The sequence below is a fragment of the Poecilia reticulata genome, chromosome 8 (assembly GCF_904066995.2).
Source record: "Poecilia reticulata chromosome 8, P_reticulata-male-v2, whole genome shotgun sequence".
NCBI lineage: Eukaryota > Metazoa > Chordata > Actinopteri > Cyprinodontiformes > Poeciliidae > Poecilia > Poecilia reticulata.
Genome location: NC_088837.1, coordinates 13,596,265 through 13,606,208, shown reverse-complemented (window position 1 = coordinate 13,606,208; position 9,944 = coordinate 13,596,265).

Sequence of the window (9,944 nt, the reverse complement as noted above, 5' to 3'; positions counted from 1 at the left end):
TGCTTAATGTTTAAATAGAATGAAATTTATAACACAGGCCAGATTCATATATGAGAGACAAATATGAAGGCAAATAATAAAGTACATACCAAATGTACAAAGCTCACATAAAGCATCTTTGGTCAACACATTCGCAGATTGTGCCAATTTAAAAAAAAAAAACAATCTTTGTGTTCAACTTATTTTTTCATTTGTCAAGAATGACACTTTTAATGCAAACTTTACACTTTCAATGGACTTTTAATGCAAGTTTTAATGGAACTTTGCAGTAATGGTGTCATTATTTTCAGAATAAAGCAAAGTTGACCTTTTTATGGACTTTTAGTGAAACTTTACATTAAAAGTCTCATTATTTACCAAATGACACTTAATGACAACAGTCATAAATATTCATGAAGACTCCTTTGTGTTCATAACAGGTGTTATTTGAAGCACACCGCTTCAAATAAAGTTAACACTTTATTCCAAATCTGAACTTTGACTGGGCCACGTCAAAGTCCAGACTACATTAAATCCAAACAAACTTCAGCCATTTTTCAAACAATGGGCGAAAATAACTGTCCTTTTCTTTCCATTACGCAATCATACGCTACTTTGTGTTACCCTACCTATCACACACAACCCCAGTGAAACATATCGAAACTTGTGCTTGTAACGTGGCAAAACGCAGACAAGCCGAAGACGTATTAATATTTTTTGCAAGGCACTGTACCCGCTACATTAAATATTGAAAAAGCAATGAGAGGGAAATAAAGAACAAGGAGGCTCTGACTGTGAGGGGTTTGCTCCAAAAATAAAACGGGGATGGAAATAAAAGGAGGGAAGCAGCGAAGCAAAGAAAAGAGGCTGGAGCAGGAAAGGAAATGTTGAAAGAGAGCAAAGCAAATGATAAACAAACACGGGGAGGGAGAGGGAGACGAAAGTGTTGTTCCTCCATCTCAGCAAAGCAGCGGGAGTCTAGTGGAGCTTTGAACTTGGCCCCCATTAGAGGCCTGATGACGGTTTGAAGTGAACGGCTGAAACGAGTCGGAGCATTTTAGATGTTAATTTGTTTTTGTTGCACGGGGGCGTGTGGGTTGTGTGCGGGCGTGCACCGGCGTGGGTGTGTTTTCTCATCCTTCTCAGGGCTTCGTTCACAGTCACACCCAATTTAACTCGGCAGGATAAAAATGCTTTCTCTGGCTTTGTTGTTTTTCCTTCCATTTTGCCCTTCATCTCGCTTCCTCTTACTCTGCTGCATCTCAGGAAGGAAGACGGCGATTTATGGTTGTTACGGCAAAAACTCGTGTTGGATTCAGATGTTTTGGAAACCACAAAAAGGATTTCGGCTGAGATGTTATCATCGAGTGTCACAGTTTTGATCCGACATTTCTTTCATCTTTTCTTCCCGTTGTCTCATTTATCACTTCAATCTACGCTGATACAGACACAATCTTTCATGTTAAAAAGTGTCTGTCAGCACACAAAGTCATCATGTTTGTGCTTTACTTTTCTGGCCCATAATTATCACTTACTAATCCGTTTTTCTATTCAAGAATTTGATCACAGTCTTTTTTTTATTTTGGCATAGTGATGCATTTTGTGGTGGATTGACTTCACCTATTCATGAAACATAGCAAAGAACTAGGAAACATTTACAAATGGGGCCCATATGCAGGTATGATAAAAACTATTTGGCACATTTGGGTATAAAGTAATTTTTTCTTTCATTCTACCAACATAATTATTCTGACTGGAATAAATGTAAATTCCCCACAAGACTCCTGACCTGAACCAGAGGAAAATATTGGGGTGATGGGATGGAGGCCGGCCAACCTTAATGACCATGAGCTCATTGCAGCAGATGAATCTGTTGCAATGATGAAAAACATTTACTTTCCAAACTTGCTATGGAAATGAATGACTTTGAACTTAACTGTCTGTAGGAAATGGACTGAAAATAACTCGCCTATGGGATTCTCAACAAGTTGGATCAGGATTTGACATAGAACAATTCGGATTGAACGCGGGACTGACAGCAGGTTTTACTGATGTATATTTCTGGAATACCCAATGCAAAAAAACAACAACAAAAAACGCACCAAAAAACAAGAAAGCATTATGAGTCCAGGCCAGCAAAATCTATTCTGGACTAACTTTATTAGTGTGAATACTGTACACGTTCCACTTAACAACTTCTGCATACGTTGTGCGATTTCAACCATTTGACTTTTACCACATTCTGCTCATTCAGGACATTACGACTGTGTACTTTGGTACTGACATCTTCTACAGCTTAGGAAATATTCTGCTCTTTGTGGTCATCTTGGACCCCACTGACATGAATTGAACATCCTTTAATTTTGGAAAAATTCTGTTTAAAACTTTGCGCTCTTTCACTACTTCTACATGCTTTCAGCTAACAATGGCATTAAAAATGTAAAATGTAGACATATCATCCAACAACTTCTGTTTAATTTAGTTTTTTCATATCTTTAAAGGATTTTTATGAAATCCCTCTTGAGGTTTTTGATTGCATTATCCTCAGTCTTCAGAAAACAAATGGCTCACTAGCTCTAAAGGCTCACAATATAAACTTAACTCCAACCCTCCTTCCATCCCTAATTCCAACTCTTTTTCCAACCCTCATTCCTGTTGTGACTTTACCGTTTAGATCTGTAAAACATGTTCTGCATGAATTTCTAATACTCTTTGGGATGATTTTTGAATTGACTGAAAATTTTCACTCCTTCTACAGTTTTTCTATATTTTCATTTTCCCTTTATTCTGCTGCTTCTGTCTATTTCTCACATTTCTGCAGGTCTCCTGCAGTCGACCTCAAATGCTTCTGCAAGTTTCATTAAAAATATACGCGCTGTATTTTCGCCAAAAAAATCACATTTTCGTAGTTTGCTTAGATAGGCGTTTTAGAGATTCTTTTTCAGGTGTAACTGATGTATTTCATGGGTCTTATCTGTTTCTTTGCAAAGCGTGTCTACCTGTAACTTTTTTTAATCCTAATCTTGAGTTAGAGTAAATAAAAATTTTGCCTAATTATGAGATCATATCATAAAGTCTGTTTCATTTACATTTGTGGCGTTTTCACTTGTTATTGCTGAAATCACAAAAAAAAAACATTTGATGAAATACGAGTTTGGCCAAGACGGACAGCAAATGAGACAAGGTCAGTTGACTCCTTTTTCCAGGCTTTTTGACCTCTGCCCCCTGGTCGTATCTCACGCCAGCTCAGTGGCAGCCAGCCAGTTCAAAGAGCCCGTCTGGCACCGCAACCTCTGACTTGGACTCCCAGGTTTTTTTTGTCCCCAAGCCTCCCCCCAGCAAGGGTGACAGATTCTGAGAGGGATGAAGCGCGAGTGTGAGCACACGGGTTAAAGAGTCTGGATGGTCGTATGTTAACACCAAGCATCTGCGATGCAGAGACACATGAAAGAGGGAACGACTTTGGGGCGGTTGGTCCATTAACGGCATGTTGTCGAACCCTCCCCCCCCTCCCTCTCACCCGTACACACACTGGCAGTGACGCAAGATTTATGTATTTATGCATTACTAGGGAACAGCGTTGCTTGGTTTGCAGATGGTAAATGATGAGTTAGGAGACGGCTAAAAGGTGTCAGGAGAGGCTGAAGGACCGGATGAAGAACTGGGTCAGGGGTGTGAGACATCTGGTAAGCGATGATGCTGATTCATAGGCTAGAGCTTCAAGCTGCTCAGCACTTTAAATGGTTCAAGGTTCTTTTCATGTGATGTTAATGAGCTACTGAATTTTGTATCATCCTATTTATTTGTCAGCACTTCCTAATACTTCATATCATTTGTTCTTAACTTATTCGATGTGTAAAAATATTTTTGTCTTTTGTTCTGCAGAATCAATTTATGGCATCACAAAAACTCCCTGCTACATTACATGTATCTGAAGTTTTATTTTACTGTTTTGATATTATTTGTCGTCCATGACCTCTTGCTCCAAATATATTGCATATATTGAATGGGAAAGACAAGCGAACAAGCCATTTAAGTAAGGAATGTGTTGAAATTCATACTCGCCTGAACTTGTCCTTCAATTAAAGCAATAATTTAAACGTTGAAAACAGGGGACGGCAACATTTATCCAGTGTCTTTGGTTAATCTAAAGTCCAGCCACACACAAAAAAAAGAATAAAACATAACTTGGCTATTTTTTTCTAAATACCTTCCACAGAAAAATAGTTTTTATTACTGAATTAAAGGACGGCAAATTTCTTGTGAAGAAACACATCAAACTTTACAAAAAGTCAATGAAAGCTTCTTTTTTCTTCTTTTTTTACATCTGTGTTTATGGAAAATTAGTCTAAAAAAGCACATTTTTCCACAGAAGTGTAAACAGTTTTTTACATTATACTTTTAGACTTGTTAGCTTCAAATTTAAAAGCATTGTTTGGTTTCTAATTGTTTTCAGGCAAAGGTATTTGCAGCAACTGTGGAGTACCTTGACAACCACATGTAGCTCTGGAGTCACAGTTTAAGCCAATAAGTTCCCATAATTACTATTAAAAATAATTTGCAATCCAACCATTTGTTTGAAATTGATGCAAAAAAAAATAAAATAATCTGCCGTTTTATCATCTTGAATAAAAATGCTTGGAGTTTGCTAAGTGCTACTGAGATTTTCACTCGAACTTTTTGTATATATAACGGTAAAATGATGACTAAATAAAAATGAGCAGAACAATCAGCTTAAATTTACAATTTGAGAAGCTAAAAACAACAGTGCCACTGATTAAGAATGAATGACCATATTCCAAAACAATTAAACATGTCATTACGTCAACTCGAGGCTCATCATTCTGTGGGAAATAAACTGCCTGAGTCTGTTAGCCCGAGGTTTAACGGATCTACAAAACTTCCCAAAGCACAGCAGGGTGAACAGCCTGTGACCTGGGTGAGCGCCGTCACTGATGACGGCGGAGACTCAGCTGAGGTACCGGGGGTTGGAGGTCTGGTCCAGGGATGGGAGAGAACAGAAGAAGAGAACAAGGTGCGACAAATTGCTGATCAGTGTGTTTGGTAGGATTGTGGATGTAGACCAGTGGCCAATTAAATGAATCTTCTCATAGTTTCCACACACACACACACACACACACATGTAGATATACTTTGCAAGCCTATGTAGTGCAGTTGTTGCATTTTTCATTACCATTACTTATTTTCTGGCAGTCTGTGTTTTTATTATCCCCACCTATGCTAAATAATTTTGGTTGAATATGTTTTTTTGATGTAAAAAATATTTGGATCTTGACTACTGACCATAAATAATTCTTATGTTTGCCTTGCGTTTGGAGCAATGGTTATTGTCCAAACCTTGTGAGCTGAGTTTTTGATAGTAAACAGAGTGTAAGCAGAACGAACTCTGATCTGCATCTGTGTACATCTACATTTGATTTATTAAATCATTTTTATTAAAATGGCTATTCTACTATTGTCCCTGTAGATCTATAGGCAGTTAACATGCAAAAATGTTCATTTAAAGATGATTTTGGTAAATTGAACAGATGAAGAGTAAGTGCATGTTGTTGCCCTTCAGTGTGGTGAAAACCTAACCAAGGACACCAATAGTCCAACTCACAGACTATATTCCTATCACAAAAAAACTTGAATTATTTCTGCTCCCAGGACAATCTTTTTACTCCTTTCTTCCCTCACAAACAGATTAGGCTTCAAGAGTAGAGAGAGGGAGAGACGGGAGCAGAGAAATAAAGGAGATGTCTGGGGACCTTCAATAGCCTCTCTGTGTCCATCTAATATGGAGCGCTAACATGCTGGGAGTTGGCCCTCTCCTTTCAGACAGACCCCAAACTCATAAAGACGTTCTCTATGGCCCCCAACCTGAAACCCACCCACTGAACCCCTCACTGGTCCAGGCCTCTTCCATGGGAACTCGCAATCTGCAACGTAATCCTAGTTTGGCCCCTGGAGAAGCCTTTCCAAACAAACCATGTGAGTCCTAATACCCAGAGCTTCACAAGTGGCTCCTGGCTAGGCCTGAGCTCCACCACCAACAACAGCTTGGCCCTCCTTTTTCTCTTTTCCTCATTCTTTCGTTTTCTCTCTTTCCACGGATAGACAACAAAGGAAAAGGATCTCCTTCTAATTGCTTCGAAGATTGAAAAGCTGAGCGGGTCGGTGGGCGGCTGTGGAGGGAAATGAAACGGGCTCAGAAGGCAGCGGGGGACCGTCAGTCTGGCTTTGCCTGCCCTGGTTGTGAGGTAACTGGGATAAAGGAGCTGGAGTGGCGACCGCGTCCACTGCAGAGCTGAGCCGAGTGGATCAGAGTGGAGGCGAGTGACTCCCAGGGCCTGGCTTTACAACTCTGGCCAAACGGAGGACTATGAGAACGTTGAAGAGCAGCGGCAGCTCTGCTGGAGGCCTTCTCCACACATGGGAAAGGATGCCTGGTCTTTACAACTAGGATTCAGAATCCAAAAGGCTGCGGCTTGCCGTTTGAGCCAAGTACAGTGAGACGCCACAAAGTTGTGTTTTAACAGCCAACCAAACGTTTGGCTCCTTTGTGAACAGTTAGTTCTGATCAGTGTGGCATATAGATGATGAAGCGTGTGAACGCACAGCTGGGTGGTCCGTGACCTTTGGATCTGTTGCCATGACATGCGGAGTCGCTAATAACATTCACTTTCACTCTCAGACAAATACTTTGACCTCTGCAGAGAGCGCTGCCATGAACTCGAGCCTCTTTGTCTTACTCCTGAAGCGTCTAGTGGCAGATCCACTGAAGTGTAGCAGAGGTGTCTGTGACAGAAGCCAGAAATATTTTAAAAAAAAAACTTTTCTAATCTTCAGAATTAGTAAAATGTTCTTTTGTCCTTGCAGATTGAGGAATGTGAGGAAGAAGTGATTTTTTTTTTCTTGGAGGAATAGAGTTCAACACCTTACAGGTGCACCCAGTCAACCACTAACTGCAATGCACTTTATAAGGAAGGTGTTGCATACGGATACATTCCCCCCATTGTGAGATAAGATCTTGTGAATCATCTTTGGTTCCAAATACAGCTGCCATGCAGTCTACTGGAAATGCTTCACACATTTTGTAGATCTAGAAAATGCATTTTAGCACATTCTTCTTTGAAAAAGTAAGTAAATTATGACTGATAGCGAGATTCTGTGAACACCGCATTTCAAATCTTGCATCAATTCTCAATTGAATTTGGGTCTAGACTTTGACTGGGCCACTAAAGCACATGAACATGCTGTGACCCTGATCTTATCCTCCTCTTCTCTTCCAGTAGGTTTGGGAGGTCTTTGACCTTTGCTTTAGTCTCGCATCTTTTGCGGCCACCAACAGGTCTGCTCTGTATTTAGCACCATCATTTTCCCCATAAAGCCCAAAATACATCCCTTATCATGAGGCTGCCACCACCACGTTTCACAGTGAGAATACAATGTTGAATTACAGTGTTATTTTTCTGCCAAAGGTTGCAACTTGCATGATGGCCAAAACATTCGACTTCTGTCTTCTGTGACTTCTTCCTTTTGGTTCTATGGCAAATAGCAAACCTGTCTTCTAATGACAAAAGATCTCCTGATGCCATTCTTTCATAATGACTGCACAATTTCACTCCATTTTGTGTTGATATGTGACTTAAAAACCCAGCAAAGGAGATAGAAGTTTGGGGTTGTAACGATGCAAAAATATGTGAGCAAATTCAAGGGGCATCAAGTTCAAAGGTTGAATATAAAACCGCCCTCTCTTCTACATGTGTAGTGACACAAGATCCATAGGCTTTTGGCCTTCCTAGCTCCCAGAAGTTCCCTCAGTCTCCCCTCCCTGACCTCCTTTCATCCCTTCATCCCTCCGCCTTTCTTCTTTTTTATACAAATCAGCCACTCAATGTCATGCACATGTTTTACTGCTATTTGAACTCTGGCAGCGAACTTCAAACAGCTTTCAAAGTGAGCTGAGTTTTTTTGCCTCCCCCCCCCCCCACTCCCCTCCTCTTGCTCCCTATCGCTGCCTCTTTTTGAGAGAACACAGCCGTGCTTCCAAGTACACCTGATCAGAAGGTCGAGAGATGGGGGGATTATGATATGCAAATGAGACTTTGTTATCATCGCTGACATTCGCCGAACGGGAGGAGTGCTGACATGAAAAGGTGGCAACTCTCCCCCTCCTCTGCCTCTTTTAGCATAAACTCCCCTCTGTAACTCGTTGGCCTACCTAAGCCCCTTTTTACACTTGGATCAAAAGGTTACACACAACAAAGGAAGGTCTGTATGGGGAAGAGAAAGCACGCTGCACACACTAATATCTACTCTTACACCGTCAAGACTACCGACTGGTCAACCAGCATACGATGTGGAAAAAGTGTTGAAGCTAAAAGAGATGTCTGAAATTGTCCCGATGAGACCTGTCCACTTGTCACTTGTAGCAGAGTCCAGTTTCCAGTCACTCCAGAAGACTTTTAAGTCTCTTCTTTACTGCTGATTGGATGCATGCTCAGACATGTTTACGTTTTTAAAACGGCCCTCCTTTCAGTGGCCATATAGGTTCTGCTCAAAGAGCTGAAGCAGAGTGGAGGTCTGAGCTGCTTTTCCAGCTGCTAGCCCAGCCCAACCGCCTTGCTGTTGGAAGAGGGGGCTTCGTGAACTTCATTAAAGGGTAGTTACCGGAGCAGCTGAGAGCCGATTGGCCCGGTGGCCTTTGAGTCCAGCAGCAGGGGGTCCCGAGTGCTTTGATGTGTAACAAACTGTTAAATAATCTCTGAGAGCTTGAAGCAGCTCCTGGAGCCTCACAAAAGGCCAAGCACCTGCTATGTGAGTTAAATCCTCTACTGCAGTGAGTGGTGCAGCACCAATTATTATTATTATTTTTAATTTTCTTAGCTGTATTTGCATTAAAAAAGTTACGAGGTTAACAAGACGTCAGATAAAAACTCTGCTCTGTGCCCGAACGGTTTAAGAGTCAGCGGAGCCGGGCCGGATCCGGTATGAGGATCTGAGCTTAACTCATGTGCACATAAACCCACCATCACGCCACTAACCTCCCAATTACTTGATCTTATTTATTTATTTGCTTGCCATCTATGCTCAGTGTTGCATCCACTGAAAAAGACTACTGCTTGATTATATATTTTCAAACATTTCATGTGAATTTATTGGCGTCATGTCAATTTAATATTTAAGAAGCATAGAAAGTATTGAATTGGCTTCAAATTAAGACACTTAAACACCTCAAACACTAAAGATTGAGGGCTGCTGTCATCTGAGAATTTTTTTTAGAGGCTGAATAACCAAAGTAAGTAAGTAGAAACCTTCAACTTACATCTGATTAAAATATCTGCAAACTAAAGTGAATCCATAAAGGCTGATGAATTATTTAAAAAATATATGTGTATATTTCACTTGTCCAACAAGCTACTCCATCATGGTGACTGTGTCCTTTCTTTTTACCACTGAGGCTGTGTTTAATGACTTTCAGATGTAATACACAAATGCCGAATCCTTAAATAGCACAAAAATACAGATCCAGCTTGTTGTGATGCACCAATTACAACTAAAATTGTGTTAAATCAATTGTCATTTGAGTAAATGTTTATTTTAAAAGCATTTTAAAAAAATCTAAACCAGCTGAGGATGTTAAAGAAATGGAACAAATCTCAAGCGTGACCACTAGGTGTCTCCCTACACCACCCCAGCACTCCCGCTCTCGTGTTAATGGGGAAAACACAGGCTGTTGATGCATTCACTTGATGTAGATTAAAACTGCGCGCACGTCACCAATGAACTCGGTTATTTATGTTGTTTAAGTTATGTTTGCAAAATGCATGTGGGCTCCGGAGAAATCAGAGCTGACGTCCCATCTTTCAGGTCAAATTTAGGTGGACATTTCTCCTTGACACCAGCAGATGGCGCCATTTCCAAGCAAACCTAATCGGATTAAACGAACCCAAACTTGG